General features: G+C 40.4%; 1 protein-coding gene across 2 annotated transcripts in view; it reads right to left on the reverse strand.

Annotated features, from left to right (window-relative positions):
• Positions 1 to 21,392, reverse strand: part of LCLAT1 (lysocardiolipin acyltransferase 1) — a 112,184-nt gene that overhangs the window by 13,727 nt on the left and 77,065 nt on the right. The window lies entirely within an intron of this gene.

Genomic DNA, 21,392 nt, shown 5'->3' on the forward strand with positions numbered 1-21,392 from the left:
GACACCGCCTCCAGCCCTGCCCCTTCACACCGTCCCAGGCATCACTCTCAGCCCTCAGCAGCCCAGCAAGAGCAATCAGGAACCAGGGGGAGACTCTGGTTCCATGCAATATGACAGACTGGCTAGATGATGTACCCAGTACCACCACTTTTGGGATACACGAAACTGAAAACGCATTTTGAGATATTTGATCTTACAAATATGGCCCATCCCAAACCAAAACACTAAATGAAAACATACCCTGAACCAAAAATAGAGTATGAACTGGACATTGAAAAAAACACCTGCTAGCTGCCACCTCAAATATTTGGATGGAGTGCTTCTGCAGATGTCCTGAGCCGATCTCTTGCACGCCTCACTGATTTGTGCTATTGCCATTCTTGGTCACAGTGGTTTGTTTTCATTTCTGTGTACAAAGCAGGAGGAATGCAGAACAGCACCAGCAGCCCCACGAGAAGGCATAATTTCGGCACACAGAAAATAGTGATGCTTATAAGCTCCCTCCAATTGATATATACACTAAAGCCATAGCAACACTTCAGTTTAACCTTGATTTTGAAACCCAGGACAAGGATTTTGCTCTGAAAACATTTCATTCTCTGCTGTTAGCAGAACTTCTGTCAAGAGCATCTGTTTTATTATCTGAATTTTCAGCTGAGGCATATTTACATAGAAATGAGCTCATCTATACATCTCAGGGAGAGAAAACGGTTTGGGGTAGAAAAGCACTCAGGTTTCAACTCAGCAGCAAAGCCCTAGTCATGAAAGAGTCAAGAAAACAGAGCCTCTAACATACTTTAATCTTCCCTTCTTTATTGTAACCCTCTAGATGTAACTTGGCCCTTTGAAATTCAACTCTAACACTGCTAATTCAATTTCCATGGGTTTTTTTCCACTGCTGGCTGGCCACACAAACCATAGAGCCCCCTGAAACCAGAGTCTACAGCACAGCACAAAACAGGCATTTAGACCCATGGCAGCCTGCACCAAGATATGGACTTAGAGTTCCCAATCCCCTGGTGCTAAAACAGTTTCCACCAGACCATGCTACACACAAGTGCACAAATCTTGTTAAATTTAATCAGCCCAGTACTTGGGGGAGCCATCTTAATCAGAAAGGGATTTAATGAAAAGCCGCAACACCAATGAATACTCTTTAATTATGACTGACTAATATTTATCCACAAAGAGGAATTTGTTTCAGGATTAGTCTGAGACCTGGAAGAAGCCAAAGACATCAATTTAATAATGGAATGCCTAATTAAAGTATAATGGAAACCTAATTGTGATATACTGCTTTGTAGCGCACATGATTTATTTAGAACAATTGCTTTTCACTGGGCTCATTAGGGAAAGTTAAACAAAACACGATAGCAAAAAAGAATAGGGAAAAACAGACACACTGGAACTTCCAAGATGATTATAATCAACTGATGAAAGACAGTGACATATTTGTCAGATAAAACACTGCCATCCCTCCGCAGGCTGTGATTAAACTTTCTAAAAAGGATAATGATTATATAGTTTCTTTCCTCCCTAATGACACAGGATCAGACCCAAACCCCAGTGCAGCTACTTGGTGCAGCTCTTCTGAGGGAAATGAGCCATAACATTGAAGGGTCTAATGGCCTTTGGATCCTCCTCATGCAGAGAAGCCTCACATAACACAAACACCCTTCCAGCTACTATGGAAGGAGAAAGGAAAACCAGTGCAGACCCCTCCAGCCCTTCCTACCTGTAGGAAGTGACTGCAGGACTGACTGTTCCTGATCAGGATGCACTTCTTTAAGAAGGGATGGCCCTAGAGGTACCCATGGCACATAATTGAATGTTTCCTATTTTTTTTTTCCTAAATGAAAAATAAAAAGCTGCCCAATCCACTCTTCTTGCAAAATCAAACATCCTCCTGGTGGCATGGTTGTCCCCACAGAACACTGGGCTAGTTGCTACTCCTCCCTTCACTCAAGCCAAGTGAAGGACATGAGCTGTTTACCCTGCAGCACATTTCTAGAGTGTCAGAGCAAACAGTGTTTCTTCCCTTCATGGTAAAATGGTAGAAAAACTGAAGGAAGTGCTTGCTCCTCTACCCAGCAGTGCCCTGCAGAAAACAGACACAGGGAGGTCCAGGAGCAAATGAGCTTCCTCTGACAGTGACTGCTGGAAGCACTGAACACCTCTCTCAGCTCCAGCTCAGTTATGGTGATGTGAGAATGGCTGTGCCAACAGAAGCTGTCATGACAATGCCACAGAAAAGAGAAAGGGATGCTCCATACCATGGGATGTGTGGAAACACAGTACAGCATGGCGTTACAGACGCATGAGGACTTGCAGCAATTTTAAATGCACAGCAACAAAAAGATTTGTCTCCAGTGATAAAACGATTTGCTAATGTTTTTTCCCAACTACTGCTATTCATAGAGATGCTTAGAAGAATTACACTAAAGTCAGTTCCTTGAATGAAAATGAACAAAGACTGCTGGGAGTGCCTGGATAATCATTCCTGTGCTGAGATGGAAGGGGAATTTTAGGCACCCATCTTCCACATGGATGGTGCTGTCAGTCTGCCAGCCAGAGAAGTAAAAACTGAATTCCTTTTGCAAGGACAGCGAGAGAGTGAGAAGCAGGCCAGTGGTTCATCTTCAGATCTGGTCTCAGTGTCACAAGAACAAGACTGAGAGAGGCCATTTATCCCAGTATGGAATGGCCCAACACTGAGCCAGTGTGCTTCTCTGCTAAGACAAAGACAACCAGGTGTAGAGTCACCCTCTGTGCTTTGTACCTTCGTATTAAACATGTGTACAGCAGTGGTCTGCTGGTTTTTATACTGATCAGAAGGCAAACCCATGCTGCCAGCTGAAGTCACAGATGAGAAATGTTGTAAATCCTTCTTGTAGAGGCATCTTTGGACAGAAGTCTAAAATTGGTTTCCTAAAAACATCTGCTATAAACTTCCATTTCTGAACTCCAGTGGAATATTTAACTCCATTGGCACTGCATGCTAGAAAGCTCTGAAAGCACTCATCACTAATGTTTTTAACATTGCTTTTTAACACAAGTATGAGTATGTACATAACTAAACCACAATGAATAGAATCAACTTAGACAGTTGAATTTATTTCATAGGAATTACAGAAACAAATGGCCTGCAATTTAAAAAGCCCATTGTTGTCAGTACACAATTGTTTTCCTTAAATATTTTAACTCAAGGAAAAATGTAGCCCCCTAAATTTCACACAGTGCATGGAGAGGACAATGCTTAATTAAAGGGAGAAACAATGTGTCACAAGAGAAAATCCTTCTGAGCAATGTTTTCCACTAATACCCTTTGCTATACCTAACACATTTGAGTTCAGAAACAGTTTCCCTCAAAACTACCCGAACAATCATTCTATCTGCATGTTGCTCCCCTAAGGCTTACCACTGAAAGCACAAAAGGCATCACAAAAATCTTCATTCCACAGCTTCCTCCACTGGGAGATCCCAAGGTGTACAGGAACAGCAAACAGATGGGAAACACTCACACTGGGAGGATATCCCAGAAAACTCCATGTTCCTCAGCAGAACGTTGCTATTTTCCCTCAAGTGCTCCTGAACATAACCCTGTTTACTGCAAACAACATTTAGCCCTGCTAAATTCTGCCTCAGTGCCCATGGACAAGCTGCACACCATCTGCACAGCCTTCAGGGCAAGACTGCTATTCCCACTCCTATTTGGCCTACAGACATAAACAGCTGTGGAGGGCTCCAGGCAGGAGGGAAAGGATAAGAGACCTCCTGAACACCACGGAACACACCAACATCTCTGCGCTGGAGGAATGAGAGCCAAGGAAGAGACCCAGCCCTGGGCTGATGTGGAACTCTTAACTGCCTGCAGGAAGGCTCTGCTGTGGTACAGCATGATGTCTTCACCAGCCAGGTGCCAATGGATGTTCCATCCCAGTGGGAAGGGAAAAGGCTGTTCTTAGAAACAGAACAAAGAAATTGACATTGGGTCACAGGACAAGTCAATAACGGTGGTGAGAGAGTTGAAGTTTATCTGAAGAGCATAATTTCTCTTCAGAGGAAGAGTCAGGCTTTTCAAGAGCTGCTGAATGACAAACTGCCAGTTGGTCTTCCAAAAATAAACAATGGGGTGGGTGATGAAAAATCCAGTGTAGCTTGGCTGAGCAAAGATAGTTTAGCTCTAAGAGGTTACTTTTGGTCAAAACCTTTCTCTCTTTAGGCAAACACAAGCAAGGAGAACTTAAGAAGCTTTGATATACTTTTTGAAACATGGAATGCTGAAACCTACAGTCCACCACTCAGTATATTTGCTGCCTAAGCAATGGTGACACAAACTACCTCCCACCAACTCTTCCATCTGCCCTGCTTCCAGGAGCACTAAAACAAATAAACACACCAAACAATAAGCAATTATCACATGAATATCTCTGGAACTACACACACTTAGTGTCTGAGACAAAAGAAATGCAAACCAAACAGTAAGACCTCTTATTTTTATTCTCCCAATGCCATGTCAATCCACAGTCATGAGTTCTTAAAGTGATGACAGCAACATTAACTGTGTTGCTCTATTATAGAAATGGCCTTTCAAATATCCAGACTACCACAAAATTCATTTGACCATCTGTCCAGGCACCTGTGGTAACTCATGTTTAAGTGGCCTGCACACCAAAGTGATGAATTTTTTGATGAGCTTGTAAGAGATTTTGTAGGACAAATCAAAACACAGTGCAAGAAGAGTGAGTACACTGCTGCAGTAACAGCTAATGTCTCAGGTTACAAATGGAATATTTTTCTAGATCAGTCTGTGATCCAGGAAGTTGTCACAGTATCACCCCACTCACCAACTGCAGACATGAATGAATAATTCTATCCATAGAGTAAAACCCTGGCACATTTTGGCATTTTAAATTGACTAGTACATTGAATTATGGCACTGCCTGTGATAAAATAACATTGTAGGCAAGAGACCCAAGATGGAAATGAACTGGCTACTGTCCATTTGTCTTCACTGACTTTCAAAAAACTTCTCCCTTGACACTAAGAGTGAAAAATTAGGTACCAACATGTTTTTAGACTTGCTGGTAAATTATCTTACTTAATCTGAAACAGGAACCTTATAGAAGTCTGGAACACTAACTTTATTCACCTTTATTCACACCTTTGAAGCTATTTTGGCTACTTCTCAGTTACAATTGCAGGGTGCATTTCTATACTGTTCCCTGTGCTACACATCTTCAGAGAAGCAGCAGAGATGTACCCAGTACTAGACTGATAAAGCTATATCTCCACTGCTCTCCTGGCAGTCTCAGGGCAGGCAGGAGGCCAAATTAGCTACCTGTTCCTAGTTACTTATCAGGAACACCATCCTGTGGTGTTATTTATCAGGAACACCATCCTGTGGGGCAAGCAGCAGGGAAATCCCAGAGACTCTCAGAGGGAAAACTTCAGATATGTCCAGTGGTTAGCAAGGATGCCCTCCCTAATTTGCTGTATTGGGACTTGGTGGTCTTTGTCCTCTCCAGGCAGGCTAACTCTAGGCAGACCCTCTACATTGCCCAGGGTCCTGCACAGAAGGGCTCTGGCACCACGTGCCAGCGGGGCCTCAGTGGGATTTGTACAGTGCCTAAAGTGACAGGCTCAACCAGGGGAGAGCAGGAAGACTGTGCTGCTGTGTTGTCACCAGCCCAGCCCCAAGTGTGCCATCAGAGCCCTCTGGCTGAGCAGGGCACTCCTGAGCAGGCAGCTCCACCAAGAAGCCCAGGCCCTGAGGCTTGGATTGACCATCTGCAGCAGGAGCAAACAGCTCACCCATCTAGAGATGCCACAGGCACACTAACGCACAATAATCATTCACACAGCACTTTTAAAAATACCCAAGAGTGCTTGTACTCTTAAAAAGAACTGCATGCAATAAAAGGGGAAAGACCAGATGAACAATTACCTTCTCTTGTTTCCTGCACTGAAGACACACTTCTACTGCCAACAGTTGAACTCAAACTATGACGTACAAACTTGAAGTACACAACCAGAAATGTATCCCCTAAAGCAAGATGAAGATGACTAAATGCTGAGCAAATACTTATTATCAAAGAAGGGTTCCAAAATTGAGACCATAATTTTGTTCTGTCATTAAGCAGAACCTCAACTAAAAATGTTGATGCTATAGCGGATCTATGTGGCTGCTTCTGATTTACCACATATTGCTTTTCCTTTCATGATCCATGGTCTGAAAATGTTAGCCAATAACAATACCTGTCTCATTTTTAAAGACTGAAAAAGGGAACAGCAGAGCAAAATACCAGTAAATGCATGATGCCCTGAATTCCTGACTCTTAAGTATACATTCTCAAAGGGCTGTTTTAAGAAAATATTTACTTTTTGGTTGTTATGGTGATCATCTTTTCACAGCAGTTTATAAAAATAGGGATGGCTAAAAATAAAAATCCAAAAGAACCTAAGGCACTAAAAAGGAATATGGCATGCAGATTTGTCTGCTTCAGAATAAATCTGCATATAGTGTCCTGCAGCAGCACGTTTTACAAAGGGAATTAAAGCCATGAAATTAACATTTTAATGAAGTAGAGAGACCATTGACGTCAGGACTACTCACTGATTGTTGCTTCCAGGTGGCCTAATGAGATGAAAATGAAGTTTATATCTTCAGCTAGTCTAAGCCAGCCTTGTTTTGTGACTGTGATTGAATTTAAATGAGAAGATACTGCTGTGTGCAAACATGTCTAGGCTGGTAAGTAGCCTTATCAAATCTAGGCATAATAAATGCTTGATTTTAAATATTTTATGTTAAGAAAAGGGATTTCAGTCTTCCTTTCACAATTCAACACAAATGGAAAGACCAAGTCTTATCATTAATTGTATAGCATGCCACAGCTTTTGTGCTGGTTGCTCCAGGAATTCCCATATAAAATTTTTACTGCAAGATGTGCTCATTTATCTATCCAGGCACAGAAAACATTCTGCTTACGAAGGCGAAATAGGAAATTGTAAATCCAGCATAGCCTGTGGGTAACCCACAGTGAGATGCTTTGGCACCAGAGGCATGTCAGGCATTAAGGCACACTGATGGAAATGTGAGACCACCATATATTGTGAAACACAATAAACACAATATACAAGGAACTGTAGCACATCATAAATTCCATGTTCCTAAATGCCACTGAGAGCACTGCGTTTCATTTTCTGTCTTCACTATCCAGAGTGAATAGATGTGTATAAATATTTTTCATTATTTTTTATTAGAGGAATGAAATTACACTGGTTTTGCTTTAAATACCCTATTTCTACCTAGAGAACAAGACAATAATTTTGCTGGGGACATACCCTCACAATTTCTGTGAAATCCTGTGAATAGTTTAGTACTGTTTCACTTTTAACCCCTTGACATCATGTCAAAAAATAAATAAAAAACCTAACCCAAAGCCAGTTCCTAAGACCACACATATTATTTAGGTCTAATTCTCACTTAATTCCTGGGTTGACACAACTGTGAAGTAGTCTTTAACAGTTCTAATTTCTCACTTCCAAGGATGTCCTGACATGCAATCTGCTACTGCTGTTATAATTGATCGGCAGTAGAGACTGGAGCAGGGCTGGAGAAACACAGACAATAAATTGACTTGCCTTCCAACTCAGCTCTTCTCTGCAATCTAGAGCTGAAGAAGATCTATGAGGGGATTTATTTGAGATATTCTCTATTTTGTCCATTACAAAATACATAGTTTTAGGCTCATAGCAAGAATAAAGGTAGCCCAACAGCTGCCTTTATTCAACAGCTCCTTGCTCTTTTTAAAATCTAAAAACCTCACAGGAAAGCCCCTTGTTTCTCTGTAAGATGAGACCACTAATTTTACTACTTTTAGCAGACTGCCTGTAAGCCTTTTATAGACATCAGCTTTGCAGGCAAGAGGCATCTCTGGATACAATATGTATATTTACATTCCTTTTTTTTTCTTTTTATTTTCTTTCTTTTTTTTCCCTCTTCCCCATGGGAACAAGGACTATTGCACATGGATTACATTTAAGGACTCTGAAACTAAGTTTAAAAAATGGCCCCACTGGTAATGTAGGAGTCATACCATGGCTAAGCTACCCCTAACCCCTACACAGCATGGCCAAACAATCCTCCTGCCTGTGAAGGTGGAAATTTCCAGAAATTTCTTCCTGTTTGAGATCTTGAGATCTCCAAGAAAGCTGATGAGGGCTTTTCTGTAAGGTCATGTAGTGACACAAGGAAGAATGTTTTAAATTGAAAAAGGGTAGGTTTAAGTTAGGTACTAGGAAGAAATTCTTTACTGTGAGGGTGGTGAGACACTGGCACAGGTTGTCCAGAGGAGTGGTGGCTGCTCCATCCCTGGAAGTGTTCAAGGCCAGGATGGATGGGGCTCTGGGCAACCTGCTCTAGTGGGAGGTGTCCCTGTCCCTGGCAGGGGGCTGGAACAAGATGATATTTAAGGTCCCATGCAACCCAAACCATTCTGTGATTCTGTGATTTTACTGGGTACGAGGCACAGAGTTTGGAAGAACTTCATGGAATGTGCTCCATGCCCAGCAACAGGAAAGGGAAAGGGACTGCTGGGAGCAGGAGCTACAGCTGGCAGACATGTATGGGGGATGCTCGTGCATCATCAGCACAATGACACAAGTTCTCACAGGCAAATAAACACATCTGAGCCCAGGACTGCTCTCTGCCCCCTGGGAACACCTTGAATATGGATCTTCTCATCTGCTGCCTGCACTCCTTTAATTGTTGACACAACTGTCCTGGACTGAGGGCTAGAGAAGAACATGAGTGCTCAGTATGCTGCCAAACCAGAAGTGTAGCCTGTTCAGGCTGACAGCAAACACCTCTCCCTCCAAAAGGAGGTTTTAAGCCACTTTTATTCTTGGGATGCAGGCAATAACCAATCCAATAATATCCCATCTCCAAAAGGAACTATCTTGCTGTCTCCTGCCCCACATTGGATGGTCCGTTTGCTTCACCAGATCCTGCAGTGAGTCCTTTCAGCACGTGGAGTCAGCAGAAGCCAGACTTGCTGAAGAGCTGCACTGGGGCTGCTCAGGAATCTGAACCCCTGACTATGGGTAGAAGTGGGCTACAGGTATTCCTACTGCTAGCCTGAGAAGCCAGGGAAGTTCATCAGGCTGGATGCTATAGGAACAGTATGTTTTCTTATTAGAAACCCATTCCTTCATCCATCAAAGAGGGTAAGTGCTGTTTCCCCCACCCATCTAAGATGTGGGCCCAGGCTTGTCTTCTCATGGCAGAAGACCCAACCTGCAGCTGACATCTGTTGTGTTGGTAAGATGCAAAAACAAGATTACACAGAACACAGAGTCCTCCTGCAACTCATACGAATTCTGGGCCAAGGGTTGGGACATTTTTTCTTCATTATTTTCCCATTGCCTAGAGTAGCATTTTCCTCTATTAGTTGCTATTGCCTAGAAGGAGCATCTGGAACAAGTTAGGTAGCCAGAGGAGAGTAACAGACATGAGCTCAGTGTGTTCCCAAGACCTGATTTTCAGAGATACAACACACCTGCAGCTTTCAGCAAATTCATCACAGAGCTAAAGGGCTCAAAGCTATCTGAAAAAATCAAGCCCATGCTGATTAAACCCATTGGGAAGTATGCCACTGCTTTGTACACACCACACTAAATGCTGGGGAGACTTAGGAACATTTACTCCAAGTATGGATTGCAGTATTTCAGCCTGGGAGGTGGCAAAGACATGAATAACCTCAGCAAGATCCACATCCGAGAAGGATGTTCACAAATTCCTGGCTAGCAACAGATGGAAAAACAAAGGCATGGAACCACAGCTGTTCCTTTTCTGAAATGCTGAAGGGCCCAAGAGGACCTCTGAGCTACAAACTCCATCAGAAGTGAGGGGCACACCCTCCCTCCTCCCTCCAGAGGTGTAGGCACTCACTCCATCCCTGCAGACAAACACGCTCCTCGCTGCTGCTCAGAACCCAATCCCTTCACCACTGACAAAACACAAGAGAAATTGCATTGCAGAACAGGTACCTGCCTCATGTGCTTTGTCACAAACATCCCCAAACTAGGTGAGAAGAAAACAGCAATGATGGACTCAAGTTGTCAAGAAACTGTGTGGTTTAGCACTTTTTAATCCCTCTCACAGTATCCTTACACATTCATTTATCTAGAAGAACAAACATTACTGCGTATTCTTGAAGTAAAAACTTTCAGGAAGGAAGAAATCCATATTAAAATATCACCCTGTGAAATCAGGCAGTGATCAGCTCTGACACCTTCACACCAATAAAAAGGTTCCTGTTGTCAGTAGGAGATACTCAAAACAGCAGTGCCTCACAAGAAGAGCAGAATGAAGACTGGGCTATGCCACTGCCTCCAGACGCATCCCTGAACGCCTGGATATTGGAATGTAACAGATTCCATCTTAAAAGCAAAATTAAAATGCAAACAGAAAAACAAGTGGAATAGTTTCTTAAGGTTTGTTTGTTTTTTTTTCTTCTCCTCCACCAGCAGAAAAAAAAGCCAGGACTGAATTCAATTTATAATTTTAGGTTTGGGGGTTGTTTCCTTTCTTTTCCAAACTGAGGTCCTGTGTTTCAACACAGCAATGTTTACAAGATGCTTCCTGCCTCCCATCAGTCACCCAGCTCTTGATCTTAACTGATGGGGAACTGACAAGACACATATATTCCTTATTACACTGCAAGATGCTTAAAGCTCCCTCTATGACATATTGAGCTGATATTGTCTAGGTAAACAGTGCATTTCTGCCTTTCAGTGCTTTTCAGTTTCAATGTAAGAATTCCTACTGAAGGCTTAATACATACACTTGTAAACTGACAGATCAAACAGCGCTAACGCTTGATGCAACATAATTACTTCTGCTACAGAAAGCACTATTGAAAATGAGTAACCATATTAAAAAAAAGAAAAAGAAAAGAAAGAAAACAAGCCCTGCTTTGCCTAGTCCTTCAGTCTTGCTTCCTTGAGCTTATACTGCTTTCCAAATGGCAAAGTGCTTGACCAAAAAATTAACTGCAGAGACAGAAACAGTAACCAAATCCCACCTAGGGTTGTTTATAAGAAACCATGTGAGGCCTAAACACACCTAAACAGTAATAAAACTCTGAGTAAACAGCTGGAAAAATCCTGGTTCAGACAAAGAAAAAGAGATTTGCCATCACACTGGCAGGGAAAAGACAAGCCTGAACAAGACACAGGCATTCTCCACTGTGACTTTTGTTACAGGTATGAAAAAGTAGCTATAAAATGATGGTTAATGCATTTTCTAAAAACCAGTCTGTGTGCCTAACACTTGGAATTTACAATGCTTTAGGAGACAGGAGTATTTTTTCCACACACAATGTGTACAAGAAACATGCATGCTTAAACCTGTCTAATTTTATTTTCTGCCTTTATGAAACGCATCTAGAATTTCCATCCTCAATTACACCTAGGATTCTTTATTGCAAATGATGTGACTCACCCCTGTATAGGTAATCTGCCAAAAACTGCATGGCAGGCACATTACTGGCACCCCTGCACATGGATTACCTCAGTGCCCGCTCCCCCACCACCAAAAAGTGATCTCCAAAGTGTTAAAGTTCAAAGATGCTTCATGCTGCTTTTTGGGAATGCTCCCACACCATGTGCAAAATGACCAAAGTTCTGCATGGAAACAATTTTCTTCCAGGGAGGATCAGTATCTTTTTGTCTGTTTATCATGTGTTCTCTGTGCTTGGCAGATATGAATCAAACCTTTGGGTCCTGGTTGGAACCTGCAGAACATTATTAAAATGCAATTCATTACAACAACTTTCAGCTTTATGGATGAATTTCAAAACAATCCTGTGGGTTCCAGGGAGGCTCTCACTAGGACAGAACACATAATTTATATTTAAAATTACCCAGACTGGTTGCTGAAAAGCTTGGTTCAGGTTTTTAAATGGTTTCTATGATGTTTCACTGCCTGTTTCTGAAAATTAGCTCCTAAGTGCAGTAGATTGACTTTCTCCTGTTGCTTAACTGAAGTACTTGACAGTTTAAGGATGCCTCACTCAAACAGAACTTGAGTTTGTACTTTTCCCTTTCTCAAGTGGAAACAAGATCACACAACTAAATGCTATGTTCACTTCTTACTTCATGCACAGAATTGCAATTAAATGTTAACCTCATACATTCAGAGAAGAGATCAACCAAGGTTTCAGAAAAGATATTTTTACATTCCACTCCAAAACAGAAAGGAGACAGGCTATTTGGGAAAAATTATGCAGCCATTCTGAATTGAGGATGATTGCATTGCATTTGTTGAGGCAAAAATCTACATTCCTCAACCACATTATAGCACTGATATCCTGTGTGGGAAAAAGACCCCAAGCCAGGTAGTACACAAAAAGATGACCAATTTTGGTTTTGAGAGAAATGCAAAGACAATGCCACCTACTTTTGCATTCTGTAAATGTATTTTCATATACCAAACCTTACTAAATTAGCCTAAAAAGGAATGCAACTAGAGTTTTAAAAATTTACTATTAAAAATATCAACTGCTCATCTGGAAAACTACATATGGAAATATATATATATATGCAGCTGTATCTGTTTATCTACATGTCTTAAAAAAGCAAGTTGAAGGGTTTTATTCCTGTGGTTTTAAAGTAAAAAATTATTCAAATTGGACAGAAAGTGACTACTGACAGCATTTAACAAAATGTGCAAAATACATTTGGAGGAAAAACACAATAAAATAGAAATCAGGCCTGTTTTTCTTAGTTGACAGGGTAACTAATAAAAATATATTGTGTTTCAACATGTTTGAAAGAAAGAAGATGCCTGCAGAAGATGAATTACATAAGGAGCACTGTTTGAGTTTCATATAAATTGCTTTATTTTTATTTTCAGAAACCTAATGCACTGACAGTCCTGAAATCAGATGTGCATAACTTGCCCTGTGTATCTGTGCAGTCCCTTGACCACAAATGAAATTGCTAGATTAGGATCTAAAATTTAAAGAAGCCCCTTTCACCTCTTGTACCTGTTTATTCATATGCACGGCCACCAGTGCCTTGAACAGTTTACAGCCCCTCTGTGTACGCTTATTAATTTTCCCTGTGCCAGCTCTTTCATTTCTCCTTATTTCCTGCAATCCACAAACCACATTCAGGCAGACAGGGGAGGCCATGAAGTGGCCAAATGAGCCTGCTTAGGCAGTGAGTAAGAGGAGCAGAGCATTATATAACATGCTGTTCTCTGCTCACATACATTATTTGATGTATTTTGTCGGACACACAGTTTCAAAGGAGGAGCACAGACCCCAGGTCTCTCTCTGTTTGCACAAGGAGTTGCTGCAACAGGACACAGTCAGGTGAGTGCACACTGCCATTCTGGAAAGGACATCTGCATATCCCGACCTACAGAGTTTGCTGTAAGCCCACCTATCTTTAGTGCTGTAATTTTTAAAACCAGCACTAAAGGTTATTTTCATAGATTTGACTTAGCTCATGATTAAAAGTATTACCTCTAACATTTACCAAAAAGGACTCCTAAATCTTTGTTTTTTAAAATCTGCCAGTGAAGCTAGGGAAACCTTGGCTTTTTTACAGTTCTGAATTGAAAAGATTTAAAGAAAGATAATACTTTTTAAGTTGCATCTCATAGACCCTTAGTCTTCACTGGAAAATGTTTATATAACATTTCCAAGTTATTCTATGTTGATATATAGACCCTGAATTTTATTAACAGAATTTAGTGTGATCAAAATCCCAGTAGGGTATGCTGACATTGCTCTCCCTCCAGCTGCTCCTCTCCATCTGAAATGTTCTCCAGTCCATAAACAGGAAAAACTACTGAGAAGCAGACAGCTTCATGGGCTGCAAACACATGTGTCCCTGCAAATGTGCAGTTTACAGTATCAACAGCTGTATGGAAAAAACCACCCAGAAAACAAAAAGGAACATTTCATAACAAGATTAAAAAAAAAAAACAAACCCTCTTAACAATTAAGCAGTTTTTCACTGAAGAGCTGAAGCTTATTACAAATATCCTGTCTACAAGTACCAGATTGTCCAGATGCAGAAACAAAGATAATGTACGGAGACAGATGTAACTCTGAAGATGATGTTGCATGCAAAAATGTCCACTTTCCCATCTACTAAAACACAACAGAGGGTATGCAGGAGATGGAATCCTTCTGCCAAATGGACAGAGGAAAAAAAAGAATTTCAATATGGGATCTGTCCAGAGAAAGAGGTCAGAGAAGAGAGAAAGGAGAAAAGGTCACATTCAAGCTTTTAATAGGCAATAACATTTTCTGGAGGATATTATTCCAAAACTATTTGGCAAAACTTCAGGACATCCATCAGCACAAGCAAAATGAGGGTCAGTTGGCTATTCTGTGAAATATTGAGCATTTTATGAGTCATAAATTTAATAAAATGTGGATGTGCTAAATTTACTCCACTCCCAAGTCACACCCTTTTTTGGTAACCTCTGTCCATGATGGTCTTCAATGCATCAATAACTGGAACCTTCCAAAAAACTAAACTCAAAGGAATTAAGACTGAATAAAACCAGACAATACATGAAAACTTAAGTCCCATTTAAGGTTACAAAACAATAGGGTAATAACTACAGACACACACACAAAAAAACAGATATCTCATTTTTGCTACAGGGTTGTAATTAGTGATGGAAGAACCAACATTTCACAGGGCTCCCATACTTGAAGGAGCAGAATCTCATTAAGAGTTTTGCTAGCATCTGATAAGATATTCTGCACCTCTTTTACTGAAAACCTCAATTTTTAAGCTCAGCCATTTCCTCACACACCTGGTACATGACACTACAGAGCTGCAGAATGTGTCCCTTCAGCCTGCCTGCCCACTGCCACAGCTCACCAAAGTAAATTTTGCTAGACACAGTTTTATAGCATGCACAAACCCATGTTTCTCTCTGTAGTAAACCAGCAATGATCTAGGTGGTAGCCTCAGAGCATTTACATCTCTGGGTGATTCCTAGATAGGCTGGTTATTACACACAATTTCTTTGTTCCTTGTATCTCTTCCCGAAGCAGCTGTTGAAGGAGTTTGGATACGAGTTACTTCATTTTTCTTTATTTTCAAAGACCTTTGCCACTGCACTACAACACCTTCTCAAACCCCATCCTCTCAACCACAATTTCAGTGGACAGGGCTCTGTTTCCTGAGCTTCAGGAGCTGGGAGCACAGGAGATTTGCTGCTACAGAACCCCTTCACAGTGTTCTGCCTGATATTCTTTTTATTTTGACTGTGAATTCCTTGGTTCAGCATTTTAAACTACAGTGGAAGAATGAAGAAAGAACTATGTATTAAAAAAACAACCAAAAAAAAAAATAACAACAAAACAGAGCAATGTGCCCCAAACAAGCCAGACTTCACGTGAGTTACTAAGAGGTGGAATCTCAGGCCCAATTTGCAGAGGGCCTCACAGATATGCTCCGTTACAGTTTAAAATAATTCCTGGAAGAAAATCAGTAGTGGCAAAGGGACAATCTGTAGCTCCCAATACTTTTAATACCTACAAATTAGTGTGTGAGTCATGAAGAAAATGCTGGGTGGAGTGGGAGGGCAGGGGAAGCAAGACCTAATTCAAGAAACCACCAAATGGAAGCTTTAACTCAACCAACACTTACATGTTCCCTTTTCAGGAAAATAAGAAAGAGAAAAGAGGACAGAAAGCTAAATAGAACTGAAACTGGCAAAAAGTCAGGTTCCCAAACAAATCTTCATGTAAGAAACTATATCAAAACCACTGATAGATGAATGGACATTTAAAGACAATGTTTTAAAGAAACCCTTCTGTGGCTGAGGCTTTGAATTTAAGCTCTGGCCAAGAAAGAAAAACAATAAAGTGTCTCTTATTCTTGGAAATTCAGAAGAGAAAATAGGTTATCACTGTTTTACAAGCATGACTTAGCCTGTATTTTGGTGTCCTTCAAAAAACACATTTGTTTTATATTCACTTATTACAACTGACTGCATGTTTCCTTAGGAGTTTCAATTCATCACATGTTCTCAGAGAAGCTACAGCAGTATGCACAAAATGAACAATTTCTTAAATTGCCAGAACAACTGTCTCCACAGGTGACAGATTTTGCATTAGATACATGTAACTACTCCTCAAATCTCTAAAGCAAATCTTCTGAAAATACTCCTGCTTAGTTTAAACTCTCAGGATGGTCAGGAAGAAAGGCATTTGCTCCTAAGGCTGTGCCTGCAGATAGGTTGTTCCCATTGTTACCCTAGAGTTGGCTGCACCCAGAGGTTCAGCTTTTACAGCTCTTTTGAAGTACTCACGAGTTAAACTTAAATTATGCAATCTCTTGCAAAACCACTAAAATTGCAACTGCTGGTAAGGCTAACAAACAAACTCATGAAGTACAAAAAAGTTGTTTTGTTTCTGTCTAAGGGTTTTTGTTTGTTTGTCTGGAGTGAGGAGGATATTTGCTGATTTTAGAATGATCCTATCTCATATGAAGTAGAGCAGGCCATGTCATGATTTTATCAAAACCATTTGTTTATTAGGATCATTACAACACACAAGCCACTGCTGGCTTATAATTTCAAGTTAATTAGCTTTAAATACAGGATAATAGCCACATTTAGTGGAACATTTAGCGTCTTTTGTTGACTCCTGTTGTTTAAAAAGCAAAACAGGAATTAAATCAAACAATACCTGTAGTATTTGTATAAGAAAAAAGATACAAAACCGAGTGATGAAGTTCTATGAATTCCAGTAAATATCTTTTATATTTTGGTATTTCTAACATATTCATTTTCAAAGAGAGACTAATCTGAATATAGAGACTACCAGTATTTTACCAAATTATTTTATACCAAGCACAGTGGTTTTTTTAAGCTTAAAAAATATCAAAGAATCCCACAACCCAAAAGATATTCCAGAAAATAAAAATGTTTAACTGTTCCTTGTTAAATATTTGTAATGAATTGCTTTGGCAGGTTGGATGGGGCTTTGAGCAAGCTGGGCTAGTGGAAAGTGGCCCTGCCCAGAGGAGGGAATGGAACAAGATGATTTTTAAGGTCCCTTCCAACCCAAACCTTTCTATGTGTCTGAGACTCGTTGTATTTTGCAACTCAACAAGGAGCTCTAAGAGCTTGAGATAATAACAGATTGATCAGAGAGTATCAGAAGGCATTTACACCTGTTAATAGCTGTGGGTTATGTTTTTGATTTATCTGTATCCACAAGACATGGGAAATTTAAAACCAGCAATATCAACACCTAATATCAAGCTGATTTCAAATGAATTTGTGTATTTTCCTTGATCCATAGAAATAAAGCATTGAATTCTCAGCTCATATACAAGAGGAGACAGCAAATACTAAATTTCATGGGATGACAGTGAACTGGAGAAGAACAGCATCCCAGAAAATGGCAAAAATATCAGATTTACCAATTTATTCTGTAGTCCAGCAAACACATGAGTGTGAGGAGGAGGTTTTGCAGAGATCTGGACACATCATGTGCCCACCCCCACGAAAGTAAAACAGTTCAATACCCTGTGGTCCTTTCAGATGTATCAAACTGAGTCATGTGCCTATCCGCGCATGAAAGAATCAATGATTTCTTTTGCCAGCTGGTCTGATTGCCCTGCTGTTTCAGATGAAGCTGCAGCACTTGAGGTGGCATTCTCCACTGCCATCAAAATGAAACAGCTTCGACCACCTCCCTTGCTCTCTGGCTGTGGCATTGTAAGTCTGCTCCTTCCCCCTACAACCACTGCTATGACATCAGGATTTGCAGGCCAGATGGTGAATCATATAAGAAAAATTCTCCTGTTGTAAAATAATCCTTTTCCTGTATTTTTCCCCAGTGGCAGTCGCTGGTTTACATGCACATAAAACTACACAGTTGGTTACAAACCTTTTGGGTGGATTAATAATCCCCCCATCCCCTCCACCCCAGTTGTGTAACTTGTTGAGAACCAAAACAACTTACAAATGGCTTCCTGGTTTATCTTTACTAAAGTTTAGCTGGGAAATAAAAACCTGAGCTTCCAAGTGCAAATCCACACATTCTAGCTAAAAGTGCAAATACTTGACTGTATGTACAGTGACAAATTCATCTGTATTTCAAGAGAGCTGAACTAATTCACCCCAGACTTGCAACAGTAAGGCAGAAAAGCAGTGTGAGCTGGATTCAACTTGGAAGGCAGCAAAATAACTTTACCCATAAAGGGTAAGATGCTATTAGTAACAAAATTCTTCACATTCTTGTAACAAAAAGATGTTTCCTACTGCAAGACGATACCCTAACAAACCAGCCTTAGATGGTTGGACCAGGTTTGCACAGTGGCAATGCCAACATAGCTCACATTCTCCCAGCCAAGCAAAAATCAAAGTAGGACAGATTGTCCAGTCCAGATTGGGCTATTTCATCTAAAAAGAAGAGTCCTTGAACACAAATTTTATGTTAGTATGAAACAACTCAGATGACAACAGCCAATTTCTTTTACTATAAAGCAGGCTTAGTATCCCCACATTACAATTTCCCAAGTCTTTCATTACAAGAACCTACTGTAATTGCTATGTGTAACTACAAGTTTAAACCTCTTGGACTGAAGTGGTTTAAATTTCCAGGCTCTTTCAGACACAGATTCCTTCTTTTATTTTTTTTGACGGGAAGAAGGAGCACCACAATCTCAGTTAAAGCAATTCAACTATATCAAAGACTGAGGCTATGGAAAAAATGTTTTTGTTACTTAAAAAGTCACAAAGAATTTCAGATGGTTTGTTCTTTGGAAGGGAATAACATCCCCAAGCCTTGGAGCCGGGACTTGAAGTTTGGCAGGAGATGGTATTTGTGTCAGTAATATGCCTTTTGCCAACTTTCAAGAAAACATCCCAAATTTGGCCAACAACTACGAGCCTTTGAAGAATCTTAATTTTGCACATGCTCAGCAAACATTTTGTAGAGTTTACAGATGAAATTTAAAAAGAATCTGTCCTTACTGAGTATTCTCAACTTCTGGTCCTTAATCAATGCACAATTCCCTGAGTAAAGGACCATGCTATATCCCCATCTCCTTGTGGCTCCTCCATGTGACCACCCATGCAGCACAGGGAAGGAAGCCATCTGATTCAAATGCAAAGGGGACAACTATTTAACAACTCTTGAAGGGAATTTGGCAGCCAAAGCAGAGACCCAGCCTGTGGAGGGATGATGGCAGTATCTGTTGTGTGATCGGCAGCTGATTTAGTGCTTGAAAACATCAGTAGTGAAGAACATTAGGTTGTAAAGTTCATTTCTCAGATCTCAGGAAATGCCAGATCTGAGGTTGCCTCTGCCTATATAATGGATATTATCTTTAGTTCTGTGATGAAATACTACTTTGCCCCAGGACCTGAACCTCCAGTGAATCAGTGCTAACAGCTGAATGTAGGAGCTCTGCTCCATCTACTGCATAAAGGTCTGCAACAAACAAAACAGAGGGAGGGGGGAGCAAAAAGGACAAGTTCAACTTTAGGCAGCTGAGTCTCAAACCACTCTTCATGCTAAATAAAACCCAAGAGAACTGCATGCTATTTATGCCTTTTTCATAAACAGACTTGAATTTCTCATCTTCTGGCTGGGCTGAGTGGATGTTTCTGGGGTCAGTTTTGCAGCACTGCTGAGCAGGCTGAGCTGCACGGGGCATGGAAAGCACCTGGCTGGGAAACAAACCCACAGGTGGCTGAAACCACACAGCAGACCTGACCTTAGTCTTGCTGCACACGTCCATTTCCCACACACATGAGAGATACTGGCACTGAGAAAATAAATTCTTTCAAAATCAGGAAGCACTCTAGCACTAGAGCAGCAAGCAGCAGTGATGCTTACATAGGAAATCTGTTTTCAGAGAAGAGCTTGAATAATGCAGCACATAAGCCCCAGGGCCACACACTGAAGAGGAGAGGAAAACAAAATATTTAAAAGTTGCTCCTTCAGTGAGTGCTCAATGAGGCAGAGGATGCGTGTGTGGAGAGAATGGCATGCAATCATTTAGCTAAAGACCAAATAATCTCATATATACATGTAAGAAAGCCGAATTAAGATTCTACAAATAGCTTTATGATGTTTGTCAACTTCTGAGTGTCACATTTTCCAAAGGCTGTACTGTACTTTTTTTTCTCCTTCTCTTTTAAATTTTGCTTTCATTGTTGGTTTCATCCAATTAAAATTACCAGTTCTGCAATTAATGAAATAAAATAACCTTGTAAGATTTAATGATATTGGATGCAGAAACACGTTAAAGAAATCTGGCCTCAGTCCTAAAGAATACGTTAGACCTTCAAATATTCAGTTTTGCACCAGCTTTTAAATTCAAAGCCCAAATCTATCTGTGCAGGAAGACTCAACATTTTATAATGTCAATGATCAATTCTTAGCACCTTTTATGCATAAAACCAGTGTTCATTAGCACCTATAAAGCTAATTCACTATGATTTTTCTGATTCTGTTTCTCAGACATATATAAATAAGACTATTCATTTATTTTAGACTTCAAATCCATGTGAAAATTGTAGATTTGGAAATAAGCTAAGGAAAAAAATCAGAATTTTGTCATTTTGATTTTCAGCTCAGTTGTTAAAGCCTTACCACAAACTTCGTACATGTAAGCTGTTTGCAATAAGAGAATATTTTTATTTTGGCCATTGTAACATGAACTCAGATGATGCTTTTAATTTTATTAACTATCCCTAATACAAACACTTTTTCTCAGCCCTTCCAAAGTTATTTAAACCTTTGTAATACACAGCACTGTATAACACAGAGGTAAAACACTGTGCCCTGCATGCCTCTGGCAGTTTATTTGCTGATGAAGGACTCCTGTCTTACAGGAAGCTGAGTGGTGGCTCAACTAATCAAATTGTACAGTAGATTAGAAAGAAGGAATAGCACCAAATTTGCAGCTTCAAGCTGAACTCTCTATTTGATAGCTGAACAAACTATTTGACAGTCACTGATCTAAATGCCTTGGGATTTGTACTGCAAACTTGAATAGCCATATGCTTACCACTGAAACGTGCCAAAGGCAGCTGTTCTTTCACAGGGCTTGAAGTTTGTTTACCAGTACATATTAATAAAAATACATTTAATAATGGCTTTAATACCTTCCTCCCTGACTCTCAAAGACTAACAGCTCCCAGAGAGTTTAAAAAGGAATATACATCTACATCTGAAGTTTTTGTGTATACGCGGACAACTCTGAACTGAAGTAATATGAGGACCATAAATAAACCATGCATAAAGTCATTAAAAACACTGCCATCTATCAAGCAACCTGCAGTAGAAGGCTGAAGACAAATGTACCCTCTTTTTGAACTTCTTCCTCCT

Source organism: Zonotrichia leucophrys, chromosome 3 (assembly GCF_028769735.1).
Source record: "Zonotrichia leucophrys gambelii isolate GWCS_2022_RI chromosome 3, RI_Zleu_2.0, whole genome shotgun sequence".
In the NCBI taxonomy this organism is placed as follows: Eukaryota; Metazoa; Chordata; class Aves; order Passeriformes; family Passerellidae; genus Zonotrichia; species Zonotrichia leucophrys.